The 21,656-nt window shown below is 42.1% G+C and overlaps 1 non-coding gene across 1 annotated transcript; it reads right to left on the bottom strand.

The window, feature by feature from the left end:
• Nucleotides 1-15,913: 15,913 nt before the first annotated feature.
• TRNAF-GAA (transfer RNA phenylalanine (anticodon GAA)) lies at nt 15,914-15,987 on the bottom strand. Its single transcript has one exon. It is a non-coding gene; the product is annotated as a tRNA-Phe (tRNA).
• Between the last annotated feature and the right edge of the window lie 5,669 nt (nt 15,988-21,656).

The raw sequence follows: 21,656 nt of genomic DNA, 5'->3' as shown, positions 1-21,656 counted from the left end.
TAAGCTTACAATATTCGATATATAGACTCTATTTTTAATTTGGAATACAGATAAGATCAGAAAAGCCATCATTAGAGCAAACAATGCAATAGCCTCTGTCAGCGCAAAGCCTAAAATGGCATAACCAAATAATTGTTTTGCCAATGGTGGCCGAAATCGACCAAACGGAACTAGTCAGAACGGGATTTCACACCTGGCGAATCTTTCACCCTATCTCCTCTTAATAAGACCATATAATAATGAATCAAAGAACTGAAAACATTTCCAATACCCTCCGAAATATTCTCTTTCCATTTTACACGCCACAAAAATGCGATAGAAATTCGGCATACACAACGGCATTTTGGTCAAACTGCCTCAGATTGTTGAGCCATTGCTCCAACGTAGTTTGTAAGAGCACTTTCTCCGGATAGGCATGAGGGTGGGGATTCCCGAGATTTAACAAGTCCAGCCTTCCCTCAATAAAGTCTAAAGCTTCAGACCGTATTTCCCTTTCCGGAAAAGGAGATTCTCTAAAAATGAGCTGGAGGCATTCATCGGGTTCCGCCATCAAGAGATCGAAAAGCCTATCTTGTAAATTCGCCTTCAATTCCAGCACTGTAATGTCGAACAGCTCATGAGATAGAGCGCTTTGATAGTGCAAGACGTTTCTTGCTTGGTTGAGGTTGTCTTTGACCAAGTTTTCGTATTCACCGAAGTTCAGTTGAGGGGGCAACCGTTCGATTAATAGGTTTTCGAGCAAGCGGATCCGGGCATACAATTCGAGTTCTCGGCCTGGGTCTTGAGTCCCAAAGAGCGACAAGAGGTTCCCCCTGGTTGGGGGTTTTGGGGAATAATAGGCGAATGGGGCGAATCCGATGAAACTATGTGAGTTGTGGAGCTAGAGGTGTCGCCGTTGCTGGTAGATAAGTCCGGATCTGAAACATATAAAACGAAACAAGGTAAAAGAGTTTCGAAATAAATACCGAAATTAGAAAGAAAATAGCACCTAATGAGACTTCCATACATGAAAATGAGAAATAGAATGGAGAAATAGATTAAAACTTTTAGGAAGCCATACTTTCTTTTCCAACGAACCCAACGAAACAAAGCGATTAAAAGGCAAATAACTGTTCTAAAAAGAACAAGACTTTTTCCAGTTGTCATTAGAGCAGTTCCTTCTGATCCTAGAAAATGCCCTAACGACACTACTGCCAAAAAAAGAGTTGAATGAAAGAAGAATTGTGTGAAATAAGTGAATTTATCCAGTTGAGGCATCTTATGAGTTAGCATTTCAAATATATATAGAAGGAGCGCTGTGAGCTATCTGCCCCAAAGAGATTCAGTGAGTGAACTAGGTTTTGGTATTCCTTCTCGAGCTTCTATTTCTTCCGTTTAAGAAGATTCGAGAAAAGATGGAATAGGAAGACGTGTTTCTAGAACGAACAAGATACGAGTTGAGAAGGGGGAGTTAGCAAAGTTAGACAAGATTGGAAGGGGCATAGGAACATGTATTGATGCACCAGATCGGCTAATGCTCTCAGGTTGATGCAATGTATTCCACCAGTTGACCGAAGACTTGATTATTGGTATATCGATCGGTCCAACACGGATTGAAATAGGAGCCGGTTCGACAGAAAGCTTTTGAAAACGCAGTGCATCCAGGTAAATAAGGAACGAGATGAATACAGAGGTTAAACGAGCATCCCACACCCGAAAGGTGCCCCACATAGGTCTTCCCCGAAACCCCCCAGTAACTAAGGTAAACAACGTAGAAAAAGCACCCATTTCTGTACAGGTTCCGGAAGAGCGAAGAAAAAGGGGATGTTTTGTTAATATGAACAAGAAAGTATTTATAGCCATAGCGATATAAACAATAATACTCATCCGAGCCGCAGGAACATGTACATACGGAATACGAGAATTTCCACCTTGTTGAAGATCTAGTGGTGCTACCCGAAGACTTAAATGAATAGCCATCGCTGTTAAGAACAACCGAGATCCAATGAGAATTTGCGCGTAGCTTCTTGTCTTTGACATCAAAAAAGAAGGTTGTAATAACGAAACGGACATGTGATAATTTGGTCCTAGCTAGTGGAACAAGAAAGACATGGATCTATCTATATTCAATACACAATCAAAGGATTTCCCCCCAAAAAAATAGAATAATTCCCCTTGCTTTGTTTTTGCTCCGCTCGTGTGTGGCACTCCTTGCTCGCGGGGTGGCATACCTAAAAAAGAAAGGTTTTTGAATTGCTTCTATTTTCGGTCAGGGGTTAGCAATCTCAAAAGGAGATAATGAAACCTCGAATATAAGGAAGCGAAAGCTCACTCTGCCAAGCCACAATTCTAATACATTGTGACCTCGAGGCTTGGTGTACATAGCAAGAACCCACTCAAAGTGACGAGATCTTGTATGACTGAGTTTGGCAAGTCTTCGCTAAGGTTGTAACAACTCTTAGGTATAGAGATTGGCCAGTTCTATGCTCTATAAGGAGTCAAGCTGTGCTTTGTATATTTCTTTTCATGTAGCTAATGCAGCAGCAAGTCGAGTTGAGAGCAGGATAAATAATATTATTGTAGCTCAGTGAGGTTGGACTTGATGTAGATCTGCAGGCTTCTGCTATTGATTTATCAATCCCTGCGGATGTTCTTGAGGCTGATTGCTTCTTTGAAGTATGGAGAGCACCGGGATAGCTTGAAGAAGGGGCGCTAGCTCGATCGTTGGAAGAGGGAGTTGACTCGCTTGAGTGTTATACGCGCTGGCGGCTAAAAACCGCTGTTTATGACCTTGAATGTATGATGGCTTAACCCCGATAAGAACTCGTGTTCTATACTTCAAGAAAGGCTTCAAAGCCTGGGTTTCTTACTGGAATAGCCCTCCCACCCCGTTTCTAGGCTTATAAAATAGCTGTTTATGCTACCTTTCTGGGCCTAATAGTCTACCCTATACCTACTATACAGTACCCGTGTTTATATGCAACTAGAGTTGCCTCTTTTGCGGAGTTGAGGACTCTAACTCCAGACTTTACCGGGCTAGAACTCGCTTTAGTTGCTTCTCTATTGTTACACGCGTGGGCGGCTTCAAACCGGACTTGAATAGCATCTCGGACTCTACCAGGTCTAAAGCCCTCTGAAACAAATACCAGAGAAAGAAACTCCGGCACGGGAAGCTAAAGGAATGGAGCGAAATCCTTAGTTTAAGACCTTTCGTCGAATCTATGGACTCCTCCCCTAGTTAAGCCCCCTTATAAGCCTCAGGAATTGCAATTTACGCTACGTTTCTTGACTAGGAATGAAAGCAACTCGACCAAGGGGGGAGAGAGGAGTGTATGCGAAGAGGGAGAGCTATAGAAGATAGAGTTGAAAGCTAGATACGAGGAGAGGTTCTGAAGGAAAGCCTTTTGAATATGCTGGGAATCCCCCTTTGGTGGCAGTTTACACGTGGGCGAAAAACCAATGTTTCGGAGATCTGTGTATGATTTCCCTATACCACGCTCAAACCCCTATTTCTATGCCTCAAGAAAGGCTTCTTTTGAATAGTTTCTGGCTTTTATAGATAAATCGAACCTGGCGAGGAACCCTATTTAGTTGCTTCAGGAATGGCTGTTTACGCTGCGCTTAGGAACCCCAGCGCGTGATTGCTTATGCCTGGGCATAACTCTCTTTAGTTGCTTCTTTTTGCGCTCTAGAAAGCAAACCAAGATCTAGAAGAGTTTGAAGAGAGAGTTGTAGGAGTACATCATTCTTCCAATGGCAACAATACGGGCAAAAACGTTTAAGACCTTCCCATAGCTAAAAGCAACTCGACTAACAGGAGAGGCGGAAGACTAGCTCGGCCAGAAAAGAACTATAGTTCTATACTTCTTTCAAATTCTAAGGAACTGCCCTATGGCAAGGCCAGTGTGGGAGCAGCAACTCATCCTAGCAACGTTTTCTTTGCTACTATACTGTATATGCTTCTAAAGCTATACATCGCTTTTCTGCTTTAACTACGTATCCAAGCAACTAAAAGATAACTGATATAACTTACCGGACAAAGAGCTAACTCAAAAGCTAGAACTCAGATCACTAAACCATCAAGAGGTTGTTTACTTGCTTACTCTAACGAGTAAGGGCTAAGATCAGTCTATTGCTACTTATGGTGATAAAGAAAGAGTTATTAGCCAATAGCTATCTTTCAGGATATGAGATAGATCGTTCGTATCCCGGTGAGTTCTTTTCTCTTCTTTCAGAACCTCGCTCGGGGCGAGAGGGTATCGGTAAAGAAGAAAAAAACACTGTTTAGTTTAGATCCAATTTGAGTGGGAATGGCCCTTTTTCTAGTTGGAGATATGCTTGGAATAGCCTAGTTGTGTACCCAAAGGAATCACCCTTAGTATTAACGTTTTTAAGTTTTAGCACCAGGTTACTTTCTTTCTAATTGGGAGCGAAGGCACTTCCGGGCTTAGATCTGCAGAGGGAAGACGAAGGTGCTATTTCATCTGTTGGAGGCGTAATTGTAGCAATTAGCTCTACTCTAAAGGTAGTTCCGTTCTCCTCGAATGATAATCGGTAGCTGTTAGAATAGTAGTAGTGGTGTGACTGTGACTTTGCTTCTCTTATGTAATTAGAATGTTAGGCATAATAGGCGGGAAATAACCTGCAAGTCATCTCCTCCCCGGCTTTAGCCTTCCTTCATTTTTAGCTAATATGGCAGGGGGCGATCCCATCATCTCTTTGAAATGGTGCAAGACCAGGTTCAACTTTCAGCGTATCAGATCTCGATTGTTGGTAGGCGGATAATCAAGATGTGGAGTCGTCAACCCTTCTTCGCTGGCTTGTTCACGGGCGAAACTCACTCTGATAATGACAAGGAATTGGCCCTCATTCTGTAAAACCATAGAGTATCACCCTTAGTTATAAGGGCACTTCCTAACTAAGGTTTTGCTGCCCCAAAATGAGGAGGTTTACTATTCTATATACGCAAGAAATTCAACGAAATCTGATGCTTAAAACACGGTAAATCGCCCATAACCATCGCTTAATGAAGGTCATGAGGTACTCGACTGAGAGGGGCACATGTAGCACTTATGCCTCAATTTAGCCCTATTTAGGTAAGGATTTGGCTTACTAAACCAACCTTTCCACAATTACTGTTCAGGGGGCCGGTTCCTTCTGGTTTTATCACTGGATGGAATTAAACTTAAGTCTCGGGGAATGACCTGCCTATAGTTATCTGTTCTAAGAGCCTTGCCTCCGGTATCTTGAGAGATTATTCTTCTAAAATAAGGTTGTAGACTGATTTACCTTTCTTAGGGAGAATGAAAGTAATCGAATCTAACACTCTTTTGGGCGTATAACAACTAAGTAAGTGAACAACCTTCGCTTCGGCCAGCCAATCCTTGGTAATCAATCACTTGAATAGTTTGGTTGTTCTCTTCCTATCGCTGTTCCGGAAGTATTGTTTTAACAGTCGTGTACAACTAAATATGGTTTTTCGTGAAGCGGGACTGTCTAGCAACACTTCTACTAAGAGAAATCCTTCGTATGAACACCAATGTGAAAGCTGGTTGTCCTAAACAAAGGTGAGTTAACTCTCATCTCCTTCGCTGGTGTTTAGGCCGCTAGCCGGTGCTTGTATCCTTTATTAAAGAATGCCTGCTGTAAGGTACTCAATCAAGTAAAAGCTGATTACTCCGTACGTTAGCTTGGAACAGGGGATTCCTCTATCTATATACCCTATCCAATGGAAGTATATGGTCTATGATATGTATTCCTAAAAAAGGGCTTACGATAGCTAGGAGCTAAACCCTGCAGTAGAAATACCAATGCTTGTATCTCCTACGGCTATATAGCTTGGTTGTGTATTTCCTCTACCTTACCCAACTTCTCACCAGGTTCTCCCCAACCGGGGAATGCTGTTCTTCGAACGCCGGTTAAAGCTTGTCTTTTCTCTTTCTTGAATAACCTCTCCCATTTGGTCGAGCATCTTTCATAACCTTAAGCCTGATCCCAAACAAACGTTCAACATGACAAAACTCTCCGGAAAAGCTACTCTGTAAACTTTGGCTGATAACCCTCTAACTCTCGGGGACCGGCCCGCGCAAAGACTATTTAATTGAGGGGGGGAATCCGCCTTTCTTCCCGGCTAGACTAGTGAGCTATTACACTTTTGCGGATGAAGATCTACTTCTCCATAGTTACGAACACTAAGAGAGTCAAATCCCCTGTAAAAGGAATGAAATCCAGTAAGTTATTTTGGAATAGCTATTCTATAGCAGGACCTATTCTAAAAGCCCCCGCCCGCCTAAACTCTATATTTTTATGTGGTTTCCCCATCGGAAACAGGGGCGTAGTGATAAGGCTCTATTTGAGGCGATGAGCTAGCTTTCTTTCAGAACCTTCTTCTGCTTCTTTCGCTTTATTGCTCTTCTAGGAATATGAGATCTATTAGTGCTTGTTCTATCTCTAGTCTACTGGAAAACTCTACTTTGCTTCGGATGCGCCCAATAGGTTCGGCATAATAGAAGAATATGACGCGGAGACTCTTCATTTGACTGATCTAACCTCGCTAGCAAAGGAAGCATCTGACCTTGCGATACACCTGTCATTGAAGCTCTGAAGGAGCCCTTTTATGAGCTAACAGCATATCACCAGGTTCTCATTTCTAATTCATTATTTACTTTAAAATTTGAATTTCCCAATCAATCCCTTTCGTCCCTTTTACTTATTATAGGATTCATCTGATTAACTTGAAAACAACCTATTCTTCTTAACTGTGCACACCCCCTTTAGATCATTCTATTCGTGCTTGAAAAACGACCCCATCGGTCCGCTATTTTTAATAGAAATTATTAGCCGTCCTCCTCGAGTCAACACCAATCCAATCTCGACGAAATCACTTTAAGTAACTACATCAATAAGTTTTCCTCTCGTCTTTGTACTGTATTTTATCTCGGAAAGGCTATTCCCTCGTCCATCGCTAGACTGTGATAGAGTTCAAGAGTCGAACCTCCTACTAGGTCTTCCCGATCGGGTTTAACTGCCTGGCTCACTCTGGCATTTACTGTCCAAGTACATCAAGATCTCTATTATGATATTGACAACTGCCTTGGTAGCCTTTTGAAAAGGTGTATCCGCTCCTTCTACTCTCTTACAGTTATCTAAAGAAGTAGATATTAGTATATCATCTAGGACTCTTTTCCTAATGTATGTACGGTAAAGCGACTTTCAGTCAATTTTTGGAAATTGTAACTGCCGCAAAAAGGCATTCTGTTGAAAGTTTTCAATAATCGTCTGCTCATTGAAGTCGCACTTATCGAGCCTCTATTTATAGAGTGGTAGAGGAATCTCGCCATGCAGTACGAATTGTATGGCAGGCACAATTATGACTAGTTCTCCGCACTACTTTTCTGCAATTGAAGACTATCATGCCTTTTTAATGAAAAACTGGCTAGCTCTGGCTACCTTGCGGAGCAAACAAAATCTCCCCAAATCACACTGCCTGTATAAAAAAACAAACTTTCCACAACCAGATTACGTGCAAAAGATTCCATATTCCATGCCAATAGACTCGTGACATCCATGTACTGAGTCGTCAAATGAGCCACGTTAATAAAGCCATTAGGGTTGGTCAGAAAAAATGTTATCATAGACTATATGGAAGAGTGAGGAAAGGAAAGGGCTTCCATGATAATGAGATCATTCTTGCATGGGCTTGCTTTGATGATGGGTAGGCATCTTCCTTCTTTAACCCTTTTAGTATAGCTTGAACTCGTCCAAAGCGCTCAAGATGGTCAAAAAAAGTAGCAGCTTTCACGTATGGTAATTTCCGCCGATCTAATTTATTAAACAAGGCCCAAAGTACATGAACTATTATAGCTTCCAGTGTATATTGACCTAACACATTTAGAATACTTAAAGCCTTATCAGTTAGACCCATTTTCTTCTGCTTTAGATAATCTTTTGCTGTAATCTTACTTGGATTAAGTATCTAACCATTGCTGGATATTTCTCAAAAGACTTAGTCTCTTTTCCTTCAAACTCCCTTATATAACTTTCGATTTGAATCTGTAATTCATAGAAATGAAATCTTTATCTGTTTTACAATCATAATAACCATCTTTTAACATTTTTAAAAAAATTCTTATTATGAGCCTTAGTTTTCCATTTTTTAGATTTCATATGCATCTCCACTTTATTTAGGAATATATTCATGAACTTGTCATACATTAAACATCTTACAGCATCCTTATCTTTCATCTCACTACTCTTTTTACCCATTTCTATACTGGTCTCTTCTTTCATCCCATCATGTAGCTGGAAATAAGCCAGTAAAAGACAACTAGAAGCAAGTGGGGGTACGTAAACGAGGACGGATCACAGTGTTTTTGTACTAGTCAGCTTTGAGGTGTCGAGTGAGGGATTGTTCTATCTCTTATGAAAGGGGCCTTGGTCCCTTATTATTAGAGAAATGGGAGTACTATCTGACGCTTCGCTCGATTATTGGCCTATTCCGCTCGATTATTGTCCTATTACGCTCGATTATTGCGCCATTTTCTTTACTTTTCTTTAGGGCCAGGGACGGGGTTAAGACGCGTGGTGATACCACGATTTAGGGCCGGGGACGGGGTTAAGACGCGTGGCGATACCCGCGAAAAACAAAACTTCAACTATTGATATAATTTTAGTTGGTGGAAAGAGTTAAGGGCCTCCAACGCCTATAAATAGAAGCTTCTTTCAGTCTCTATTAGGCACAAAGCAAAGGGCACTTAGTAGAAGAAAGTAAGTAGCCATGGATCCCAATGGAGGAATTGACAGACTTTCTATTATTTCAAATGAAATCGCATAAGTGGAGGCAGCAAAGCTCTACTGGGAGCACAGGCTAGCACTTTTCTAGGAGCATCTGCCTGCTATCGATCCTAAGATGATAGCAGACGCTATGCAACAAATAAGGGACCGCATTCGCGGTCTGGAAGACCGGAGGAGGGCGCTGGTACAAGAGCAGCAAGCACTTATTGTGCAAGCTGTGATAAATCGTGCCGACGACGGGGGAGCCTAGAGGAGTCCGTCGACTCTAGAAGGTTTAAATAAGTGTCTGTAGACGCACAAAGTAGTTTATTTTCATGTCATGTATGGTGGTTCTTTGTCTTTTTTTAGTAGAGATCTACTCCGATGCTTACTGGAGATAGACTCCTATTTATGCTAACTATTTTTGTTTGGTTTTCTTTTTTATGTTTGCATGTATGGGAACCCTAGTTGAAAATGTTTACTAATTATGCTTTTAGAATAATAAAGACTTTTTCGTATAAATGAAAATGAAGTTCTTTCCTTTTATTCTTTCTATAGTGGAGATAGTAGCACGTAATTACAGACATATTATTAAAGTGGCAAGAACGGGTTTCGTTCTAGTGCCCGAAAAGAAGATTCCAAAGCTTTTCCGTTACAGAACCGTACGTGAGATTTTCATCTCATACGGTTCCTCCCTTATGTGCATAATGAAAAGCAAATAATATATAGAATCTAAATAATAAGCTTTAAGCCTTAGATCTCTTTCTCGTTCGAGGTGGGAGTAGGCAGTTCTCTAGAACTGGATGTTGAATTATCAAAAAGATGATAGGAAGAAAAACCTGCTACTAGTTTTTTTTGGTACTTGGGAATCGAATTTGACAGCAATGTCTTTAACTCTTTCATCTATCGTTGCTCGCATATCAATTGCATCGGAGTAGTTTTTAGATCGCAAGAGGGTCCTCTTGGTAATCTTAATGTCTCCTTTCCTTTGGTCTCCATGGAGAGTGCTTTACATTCTCTTCAATGGTGTAGAGAGGCACAACAAAACCATTCTTGTCAATCACAAGTAGAGTGCACCTGATGCTTGTGAGTGACACAGATAAGTGCACGTCCAATTAAGAATTAAGAATTTCTTAGAATTCATTATTTAAAATAAGCCTTGCCCTCTAGTTGATAAGGCGATCTCTCTCTAAAATGAGTTTGGCAAATTGACCGAAAAATAGAATGAATGATCACAGTGTCTTAGCACCTTTTCTTTACTCGGGAAGAAGGCGAGTAGTTAATATCTTAAATAAGTGTGTTTCTAACGAATGCTAAACCGGCCTGGCGTTGCTTGATTTGGTTAATAGGAAAGAGGGGAGTTGGAAGAATCCGTTTTTCTGAAGAATTTACCATGCGGGGTAGAAACCTAATCCTAATAGGAAAAAATCCATCACTGAACAATCATAGGAATAGAAGAAATGGGTTAAGACCAAATGACAAAACTCTCTATGAGTTGGGCTACATAAAAGATCCTATTCTAAAATGGATGTAGGCTTAACAAAAGCCCAATGCAGGTTGAACTCTATGCTATGGAATCTAAGCCTCACTACCCTCTTAGGGTGTTACAAGTCATTTTTGGCCTAATACAAGGCTCCATCTAGATTCAGCTTAGGGCTTTATGAGAGATTGATTGATGGACCTAAGCTAAACTTAGAAGATTGAACCTAAACCAAAGCCTATAGACTGAATTAGGAGAGCAGAGGTTTAATCCAAGACCAATAAAGCAAGCCCAAGTCCATGCAAGAAGGCCCGTTGATCTATCCAAATTAAAAGCCCGTCAAAGGTGGCTCCTTACATGAAATCATGCAAAGGATCCGAGCCCTTCACATCAAAATGATGTTCTAGCAGTCTCTATCCAAGTAGCTTTGGTCCATGATAAAATGCGTCAGGGTTCAATAGTTGTTGTGGGGATCTTATTTTACATCCCGCCCCTGATACATGGTATCTCCGTATTGTAAGGATATGAGATTAGAATCATACTTCTGCAGTCACAGCAAGAGCGATAGGGACTATTGGTATAACTTATACTGGAGGGCTAAAAGCTATGTAGAGGAGACCGATCAAGGATCATTTCGTTGCATAAGCTTTTTATTGGCTTTTAATGCATGTTCTTCTATCTTGAATACCTGATTGTAGTTCGAAAGAGAATACGATAGTGGAAAAATACGGGCTTTGATCCGAAGAAGCTCATGCTACAGTTTGAGGCTTCGATAGCCTAGATCCCGCTTATGGGGCAGATATCCTTCCTAGGCCTTATAGTGGGATATCAGCCCAACCATTGGAACGAAATTAGCTACTTCAGAAGAAGATCAAGAAAAGGTTGCTTGTTGTTACCATTAAGTGTGCACAAAACTCCGCAATCTTACTCGAAAGACGCGCTAAAATGTTTGTTTTTTCCTCTTTCTTAATTAATGCGAAGAAAGAAAGAAGAAAGAATAGGTTGTGATGCCAAAAGAGGCATTTTTACATTTGATTGAGAGATGTGAATCATGGCCCTATAGAAATGCAAACTATACTGACCACACTAGGGCAGGGGGATATAAAATGGTTTAGCATTCGTTAACATACAGAGAGAATCATAACCAGAAGTCTTTTCCCAGGAATGATCAGAAGGATGAAATCCAAGCAAGCAATTGGTTGGAAAGTGTTGGTTCGATCCCAACTCGTGACTGTGCTACAAAGCATTAATGAGAACAGATAATACCTTCTTGTGAGCGGGGAAAGCTATAACATAGAGCTTATACCAGATAGACCCTTCCTTCCAAGATCAGCCAGACGACACTTCAAAGGTACTTGCTTCCCCTTTTCTTTTTACCTTTAATCTTTCCAACATGATAGCCAATGCTTCTAATAGCGGCGGCAGCTACTATGTGAGTTTCGGACTGTGAGTCCAACTGTGGCTACATCGAAGAGTTTGGAAAAAATTCGGGAACAGAAAGACTCGTGATTCTTCTGAATAAGGAATTTTACCTTAGAAGCCATGACGCCCCGGGGGAAAAGAAGTAGGAGACCCCCTTCTTCGACATGCATCGGGGTGATCATTAGGCCCGGGATCATTAGTCTTTGACATCAAAATGGTGCTGGTTCTGACAAGGCGATCCCCCCTAAAAGTAGCACCGAAATGATTCTGCTTGAAAACCTCTTTTTTTAAATGGATTTTTCAGCGAGAAGATATCTGGTTGATAAGACAAGACAGACTGTCGGGCCTCCTTCTGGGGCCCCGTATTACCATAATAATCTTCTTCTTTTTGTGAAGAATATTACAACAAACCAAAGAAAACGACCTTAGAATTGAATGTGTTAAGCCATCCATATTGTACTTTACTGTTTGTCAGGCTAACGCTTACCTTCCCACTCTCAGCCAAAGCCGCCTCCCTTTACAATAGCGAGACTCCTCCAGTTGTTCTCCAAAAGGGGACAACAAACGAAGCTAGACAAATCTACGTTACGTTGGAAGAGAAGGGGAACTGGCCACGGAATGGGCGGGGAAAACCTATCGTGTGGAATATGAATTCATCCCCTCGATTTGCTGCGCATGCGGTCGAAAGTCTGATAGCTTCGGCTAGTAGTTTAAAAGCGATGCTTTAACTTTTAGTTCCTCTTTAACCAAAATCGGGAGAAAAAAAAGCCTAGCGCGCAGAAAACAGAGAAGAAGCAGGGGCCAAGCAATCCACCGATTCAGCTATCAATCATTTACTTGCCTTGGCTGCGTTAGGATAGGACTAGTGGGCCAAAGTAGAGCTTCAAGCATGGCTATCAATTTCACCTATATTTTTTTGCGGTGGACCTCGAACGAGTCCCAGCGCCCCCCACTAATCCATTAAGGATATGTTCAGCTTTCTACCTTAAACCGTGCCCACCCACTAGCGTATAATGTTCTGTTCTTTGGTTGGTCAATTCTGTCATGCCTACACAAAACAGCCATCCTGTAAGGTGCCATTGCCGGCGGTCTTTGTGTGGTTCAGCTTGCTATTTTCCCTTTTTTTGTTTAAACCATGCGGGGGAATCATTCTTTCAGAACCTCTCTCGGAAGAACGAATTAGGACGGTCTGATGTTTTGGACTCCGGAGAAGATTCTGGATAGAGGCTAGGGCTACTTCCTTCAAGATACGAAATGAGCAGCCGAAAACGGCTGTCCCTATTGTATTTTAAAGGAGAGTGGGCTAAGAATCTGACCTTTACTTAGAGAGGGGCAGCGGTACCACACCCTTTCGTGCTCATAGGTGAACTCCCCTATGCATCCCGACTAAGGTCTCACAAACGTGCGCTTCCCTTATGCATCCATCCGCTTTACTAATGTGAATAGGTTATACAGAAGGGTGAGTTGGTTATATACTCTTATGCGCGTTCCTTTTTTGAACCTTTTGGTATGTATTGCCCCCTAACTATGGATCAGATCCACCAGACGATAAACTAAATTCCGCACTGCTGCTGAGTCGTTGGACTTTTTGAAAGGCTTGTTAAACGAAGTAGGACTTTTTGAAAGGCTTGTTAAACGAAGTAGGGCTTTTTGAATTGAATCTTAAGTAGTCTATCAGTGGTGCAAAGCGGCTTTGCCCCTTTTCAGTAGAGGAGCAAAAGGTTAGACCTTCGAAAGTCAGCAAACAACGGTTTTTCTATGTATGTATGGGGTTCCCCCTTGACTCTCCTAACGTCGAGCTAAGTGACTTCGTAACCTTTTCGTAGCATAGTAGAATGAAGGCTACGCGCCGACGCTCTCTTTTCTATTAGCCTAAGCGTCTTCGCTAACTCGCTCGCCTACTATACAATACATTAAGTAGGGTAGGCTAACTCAGCCGCCTACTTATACTAATGTAGGGCTAAGTAGCGCCTTTTCCTTTTTGAATAACCCGTTCTCGTTATCTTTCCTAAGTAAAGCAGGCAAACCTATAGGTCCATAGTAGCGTTGACAAAGAAGAACAGCCGGTTAAAAGACATCGAATCTTTGTATTTATATATTTAGATTCTATTATTATTATTATATAGGCCAGCTTGACAAGCTACCCTTCCTCTTGATCTGAGGTGCGAAGAGAAAGATCTCTTTTTTATGACTTCCACTTATCGATCTCGGCCCAGAAAAGCGACCAACCAGAGCCCTATTGATGTATGAAAGAAAGGGTTTATGAGCCCTAGCCCTGTAAGCCCACACCTGTGTAGAGTAGATCGTTCAACACCTGCGGTACAAACCCATTTTTGACCTATTGGTCCTAGTATCATAGGTGACCGAACGGCCGCCCCCTAATTACTAGACCGACCTGCTATAATAATTCCATAAACACCTAGCGAAGATATGGCAAACAAATAAAGTAGCCCTATGTTCGGATCTGACAATACCATACCATAATCCAAAGGTACAACGGCCCGAGCGACCAGACTTAACATAAATGTAGCCACTGGAGCCATTTTAAAAAGGGAGAAATTAGCACTACTTGGTGAAATAGGTTCTTTTAGAATCAATTTCAAACCATCTGCTAGAGGTTGTAATAATCCAAATGTTCCCACTACATCAGGACCCTTTCGACGTTGCACAAAAGCCATTACTTTACGTTCAGCTAGCACTAAAAAGGCGACTCCTAGTAGAAGTGGTAGAATTATTCCAAGTATTTCAGCTGGAACAGCTATGTACATTTTAGATTTTCTATTCACTCATAATCTGGCCTGGTCGACCCAATCATGATATTGAAGGATGGGACCTTTTCTCGAAAAGCTCCGGATCCCGAGAAGAGTTGAAGATGGTGCAACATCGAATCCTGTTACGTTACTTCGAATTGAATCTTAGCCCGCCCCCTTCTCATATATCTTTCCCCCCGGCCCTCTCCGGGTTTGCTTCCATGTCGCAACCTTATTGATTAATAGGACCTCCGAATCCCCCGCGGCTCGCGACAGGAAGAAAGCGCGGGGTTTTACTCTCTGCCAGGCCCCGCTTTGCCCATCTTCATTATCGTGTCTGGGATTGTGGAACCTGCTGAGACATTTCTAGTTGGAAATGAAGACGGTGATACTTTATTATCTAATAGAGCTACCCTTTCCTTGTAACCTCTTATTATTAAAATCCAACGCTTTTGGAGTCGGATTCGGCTTTAAACCAAACTGCCCTACTTACCTTCAACAAGGAAGAATCAGACCCCCAGTAGTTCGTTTTCTTTAAACCAAGAGCATTCTATCTTCTTAAGATCCTATTCCAAATTGTGTCAAACAACTCCCCGCACTTCTTTCTCTTCTTACGCCATAATATTAATATTATGATAGATAGAACCGCAACCAGAATTATCAACAGGAGTAGAATAAAAAAAGAAGGCTCACAATATAGGTGTTCACTAGTGGAAGGGATAAAAGTACCGAATTTCCCCACATACCAGTCATGGTGCGGTGTGCCTATATCCAGAGTATGTGCAAAATCGACATACCAATTCTTATATTCACGAGACAAGATGTAATTCAGATGGGCGGGTAGTAATTCTGGAAAAGCCGTAGTAGTCATGTTTAGTTCTCCTTGAAGCCTCCCTATATAGTCTGGTTGTATGACGCCATTAACGAAATCATGACTCTGTACAGTTAAGAATTTGTTTAAATTAGACAGCCTCGATATAGTATGAGGATCACTAATTTCACCCGGGATACAAACGGTGAAATTAGGTGCGTTAGAAATTTGGGTTAAGATATCCGGACGAACTGGTAGCTCCTGCAGAACAGCATTACTTTTTACGACTGGCATGATTGATCCTTCCTTTCATAAGTCTTCTCGGCTGGAATATCATAAAGAGAAAGGGGTTGTATCCTTTCTGATGATCTTTCGTGTCACATCAAGGTGACAGGATTCGAACCTATGGCCCTCTGTACCCAAAACATATGCGCTGACCAGACTGTGCTACACCTCGTCTCACCACCCCGGAGCATATAGATCCACCCGATCGATGAACACTCAAACCGAACTCGCCCGTCCTTTTGGGCGCAGGGACGTGAGAACCAATCTGAGTGATCAACCGCTTTTTTATCTGCCTCCAGCAATATAGGGCGATGTCAAAAAAAGCCTATAGTGTAGGAGCGCTCACATTTTTTGGCTTACTTTTTAACTTTCATTTTGAAATCTGGCTCGCTCCTGGCCTTTGGACCCTTCGCCCGCTTAGAAGTGGATTCGAACCACTGACACAAGGATTTTCAGTCCTTAGCTCTAACCGGCTGAGCTACCTGAACCACTTTCCTAAAGTATGTTTTCTTCAAGGATATTTTCAGTCCTTTACTCTAACCAGCTGAACTACCTTACCACTTGACTAAAGTATGTTTTCTTCATCGAATAGCGCCCTACCTTACCAGTAAGGGAAAAACCCTAAACTAAAAATTAAAGAATTGATAGGCTTTTTCGCTTGTTCGTCAAGCTTTCGAGCAGCTCTTTGCCGCCTAATCCCTCAACCATGCTCAATAATCGAGAGCCGTCCAGGTACTGGACTCCACCAAGAGGTTCTCTCTCACGTAATTTTGCCCGCCCGTTTCACTTCCGTGCCGGAGGAAATGGGATTCGAACCCATGATACAATCTTCTTGTATGTCGATTTAGCAAACCAATGCCTTAAGCCACTCAGCCATACCTCCAAGTTATTGATCGGAATGGAATTTGATGTGTCGGGGTTTCCCGAAGTGCTATCTGATCCGATCAACTACGTAAGCCATAGCGCGCTAGCGTGCGTACTCTTCCTCTATCTATAGAGCGAGACTCCACCCAAATCTGCCATTCATTGGGCGACGCCTTCTTTTCTATGAACACCCCGCCGCTGAATGATGAACTTTGCCAGTTTTCACCTACGACCCGACCGGGGGGAACACACAAGCCCTTACCCGCCTGAATGGAATGAATATCTCCCTCGTCTGGTCGAGAAGGGTGAAAGCCCGAGGAACTGGACTGTGACTCTTCTATTATATTACAAAGAAGTCCATTCTCGTCATGATCGATCCATGTCTTACCGTAGTGCCCGGAGAACCTGACTTGCTTGGCTTACAAAGCAAGCTTACTAACGCGAAGTCTTTTTTCGTTGATTGCACGAGCTAGCCAACAACCCCCCTTACTCACCTCTCGCTCTAGAAAAAGCCCTTTCTCAGGAGAGAAAGCTCCGTGAGCTGCCCCCTTACTCTATAGAAATGGATGGAAATGCCCGCCTTGATCAATGCGAACTTGATCGAGATGGGATCATGATTTGATTGGAAATGCGTAAGTAAGAGGAGATGGGAGTAACCGGGCGTTCTATATACTATGATTCGCCTTTTTCATTTCTTTCATTTTATAGAAACTAGTGATGTACTTCTATAGCCTTTAGCCTTTCTAGTGAAGTTAACTCCTTTGGTATTGGAAACCTCCCTATCTTCTTTTAGCAGCAGAAAATTCCTTCCTCTTTGCTGCTACAACGCGTGGTTGCTATTAGCATATTTATTTACTTGAGGCATAGGCATAGGCGGGATAGGGCTTTGCTTTAGCATAGGGCGAAAAAGAAGCTCTATAAGCCAAAATTGAGTACCCGTAAACCCTTGAGTTCCTTTTCTTTATCATAGGGTAGGGGGCAGCTTTGAAGCTATAGAAACAAAAAGGCTACTTACTTTGCGCTTTGCGATAGGAGCTTGCGCGTGGCCCCCCCCAAGCTATATATGAAATCAAATAGCATAGGCATCGCATCGGCTACTCTTTTGCGCTAGGAGTTATGAATTTCTCGTTTAGTTTTGCTCTCATTTAGGAGTGAAAAGGAACTTATGAGATGAACGTAATCTATATCTCTCCTTTCTTTGGTTAGGAACAATTCACAATAGCTTTCCTTAATGTTGAATAACATAGCGAGCGGCTACTAGCTTGCTGCGGCTCTTACTTATGAGCTTAGGTTCCATAGCTTTAGGAGCCTTCAACAAAAATAGAATAGCTTTGCTTAGCGGCGACTACTTTCTTTCTAGTAGCTGCTTCGCTTTAGGAGCCATTTATTTTGTGTAGAACCACATAGCTTGCTCTGAAACTATTGCATCGATAAGCAGGGCTTACTGGTACAATAAAGCAGTCCATTTATTAATCCTTCGCAAATGTTGCTCTAAAACTCTTTTAGCTTGAGCGAGTGCAATTTATATCATACTTGCTCGCGCAAGTTATTTCTTGCGCTCGCTCTAGTAGCAAGGATAGTTCTACAAGGTAATTGCGCGGGCCTTACTAGCTTTGCCTGCTTGGCTGTACAGCTAATAAAGCAAGGCTATTTTGCTATTCTACAGCTTGAAAATGGCTCCTAAAGTTATTGAATTGCTCTGCTCCTAAGCTACTAAGCTATCTAGGATCCGAAATTCTTTGATATTAAATACCTCCCTAAGCAAGATAGTTGCTCCTCTCCTAAAGTACTAGCACGAGCTAATAGCAAAAGCAAAGCTAGTAGCCAGCCGCTGCTATCTCTTCCTATATAGCATAGCTTCCAAATAGCCCAAAGCTGTTATCCTATAGAGCTTCCACCCTCCCTATGCTAAATCAAAGGAGCTACTAGAACAGCTAAGGTAGTAGCCTTTGATTTAGCTCTAGCAGCTAGGAATTGAGCTTAAAAGCTTTGGTTTCATTTAGTTGTAGCTTCTTTTTTTATTTAAAGCCTGTATCAGCTTGGAGCACACTCGATTGAACTCACACAGGGAGCAGTCTTACCCAACAACGGTGTTACAGGACGTCGACATTGGCCAATGAGGAGATTCGGCAGCAAAGAGCTGCTCGAAAAGGGTCATGGTTGGCCCAGTACATCCTCTTGTGCCTCGCCCCTCTCTCTAAAGGGTCTTGATGCCGAAGAAGGCTCGTGGTGCATGTGCGTGGATTAGGATTCTCGCGCCCTTAACAAGATCACAGTAAAGAATCGCTATCATTTTCCAAGTGTCGAGGATAGATGTCTGATTCCCATTTGACTAGTTAAGGGAGCCCGTTACTTCACCAAGATAGACTTAAAGTCGGGATACCACCAAGTGCAAGTGGTGGAAGGTGTTGGAAGACCGCGTTAAAGATAAGGCAAGAGTTATATGAATGGGTCGTCATGCCATTCGGCCCTATTACGGTAAGGCCAACGCACCTGCAACCTTTATGCGGCTGATGAACGATGTTCTTAGGCCTTATTTAGATTGGATGAATTCGTCACGGTCTATGACAATGACATCTGGTTTATAGCAATACCTGGGAGGAGCATCTGAAACACGTAGAGGCAGAAGTTCTGCGTGAGCACCGGCTGAAAGCCCATACGGAGAAGAGCTTACTTATGAGCAAAAAGGGATGAGGGAGCTGGTATACTTGGGGCACATCATCGGCTCATCTGGAGTCAAGATAGATCCTGAGAAGACGAAGTCTGTCCGGGAATGGTCAACCCCCAAGTCGCTGGCAGAGGTAAGGAGTTTCCTCGGCATGACCAACTACCTCCGCACTAAAGATTCATAAAAAATGACTCCCGGTTGATCTTACTCGGGGCCCAGAAAAGAAAACAGACCTTTCCTTTCGAGATGGGGAGAGGATCCAGAGCGTGCATTCCGGGCACTTAAGGAGAAAGTCTGCGAAAGGCCGGTTATGGCCATGCCAGACATTCAGAAGCCGTTCGAAATCAAGACGGACGCTTCTGCCATTGCTTTGGGAGCCATGTTATGGCAAGACGGCCGAGTGGTCACGTACCAAAGTGAGATGTTCAATATAGCCCTCTTAAACTTTCCCCATACGAGAAGCAGATGTCCAACAGCGATGGGGTGTGTGTGCTCTATGCAGCACGTCGAAGCCGTCCAATAGGAAGTTGGGGCTTTATCAGCCCAATACCTTCTTGGCCATGGGAAAAGCACCACCATAGATTTCGTAGGACGATTGCCCTATCTCTTAAAGGGGGAATAACGGAGTTTTTGTCGTAGTCGACCTTTCGGATTCGGTAAGATAGCCATTTTGTACCAGGTCGATGCGCTGGCCGAATTCTGCTTTTAAAATGTAGTGGTATAATGATGTCTTTCTAAAAAAGATGCTGCAATCTTCAATCATCGTACATCGGGCGCTTTCTCTCATCTGCCTTCTATGTATGCCTCTTTGTGGTCATTAACGAGAGCAAATGAAGAGGAGCACAGCACCCCCCGCACGAACAAACATAACTTCCCCGTAGGTCGTTATACCAATCAATCGATTGGGCCGGAATTTACAGAAACCTACATTTGTCAATTGATCGTTAGCAATCGAAAGTGGAACTCAGTCCTGGGGAATTCTAAAGATAGATGTGCCAGATCAAAACCTTCTTTATTATTGGAACAAGATCGCTTCACAAAGCTAGGAATTTCATCAAGAGCTGGAAGGTCCGTACCCATTAATTTGTGTTTGGAGACATCTTCTTCTAAAGACTTATTTTCCCTCCTCTCAGAGGTGGAATTCATCCTCAACTGGATCAGACCAATATGCTAAGCACAACCAACTCTTGTTCTCTAAGAAAAAAAGGTGCTCAGACAAGGCACTCGCCGAGTGCTGATGCTCTCATGCTTTCAGGCGGCGGGATTTTGCTTCTTTCTATAAGTCTAAGAGCCGGAGACAAAACCCCAGCCGGCCTGCTAGTCTCTTTCTGGGCTGACCCTTCTGACTCATGATTGCCAAAGATCATGTCGAGTACGAGCTGGGGTTGAAGGCCAAAGGTTATTGGTTTTGTAATGAATGGGATTAGACTTGGCCAGCGCGAGGAAAATCCTTCTTGCACTTAGAGCGACTCTGGATCTGGCATCAATAGCTGATCATGTCTGATCAGAGCACCGGTTCCGGCATCGGGAGTGGATTCGATAAGAGTCATAGCGTAGTCGAGAACTAGCAGCTACTGTTGGAAGATGGAATTGTTTACTTCGCCAACTCTTCTTTCAGAACCTCGACCTAAAGTAAAGTAGCTATAAAAAGAAGTCGGGGAGACTTTATCCTGTGTCGAAGGTTGGGTGTTAATTAAAATCACACTTTTTAATAATTCTATTTTTCGGATGAACATAAAAGAAAAGGGTAAGATTTCCAAAAGCTATTTAACGTAGGAGAATAAGTCATCGCTTGCGATTCTCCATTAGTTCCATCACAACACTTGGAAATCAATCCAAGTTTTCCTTTGAGTTACCTCCTCTATTCATCGTATCATTATTCATTTTACTAAGAGAGGACCATCAAATGAATTTAATTAAACTGAATTTCTAAATTACATGTCATTGTATTTATCGAGTTTACTTACCGGCATATCACCATCATGAAGTAGAATCTTCAATCCCCTGCAGCTCCCGGTGTTATTTAGTATCAGACACCCGAGTTCATTCTAATATGTTAGACGCGTGGAGATTTGATTTGAGAATTTTTCATTTCCCATGTAGTCATATTAAACTAGCATTTTCAAATAGTAGTTTGTAACACTCCTATACCATATTTGAATGTTGTCAAGTTATATTTTTTAGTATCAAAAGTAAAACTCATTCCCTGTAGTCCACGATTACATGTCAAATGAAAATTTATAAAACCCCTTACACACACATTAGCCGAATAGAATGGAATTACGGGTGTGAGATACCACATAGCATATAGGCAACAAGGAGATTAGATTATTTTCCAAAGACCTCTTCATCAAATCGATTGTAACAAAAGTACTTAATAGCTACATTAACAAAATTAGCTAATTAGGTTTTCTACCATTGATACATATTATAATTAGAAACTCAAAGTATGATAAATCATCACTTAAATATTTAAATTTGATATAGTGATGTATCACCAGTACCCCACTATTATATTAACCAATGAATATAAACATACATGATTAAATTGATAAACCACAAATCAAATTATGGTAAAAAGACTTTGCAATCCCATCTCATATATGGTAAGAATCAGACCACAAT

This window comes from Apium graveolens, chromosome 8 (assembly GCF_009905375.1).
Source record: "Apium graveolens cultivar Ventura chromosome 8, ASM990537v1, whole genome shotgun sequence".
Classification (NCBI taxonomy): domain Eukaryota; kingdom Viridiplantae; phylum Streptophyta; class Magnoliopsida; order Apiales; family Apiaceae; genus Apium; species Apium graveolens.
This window is presented reverse-complemented; position numbering and strand designations above follow the sequence as displayed.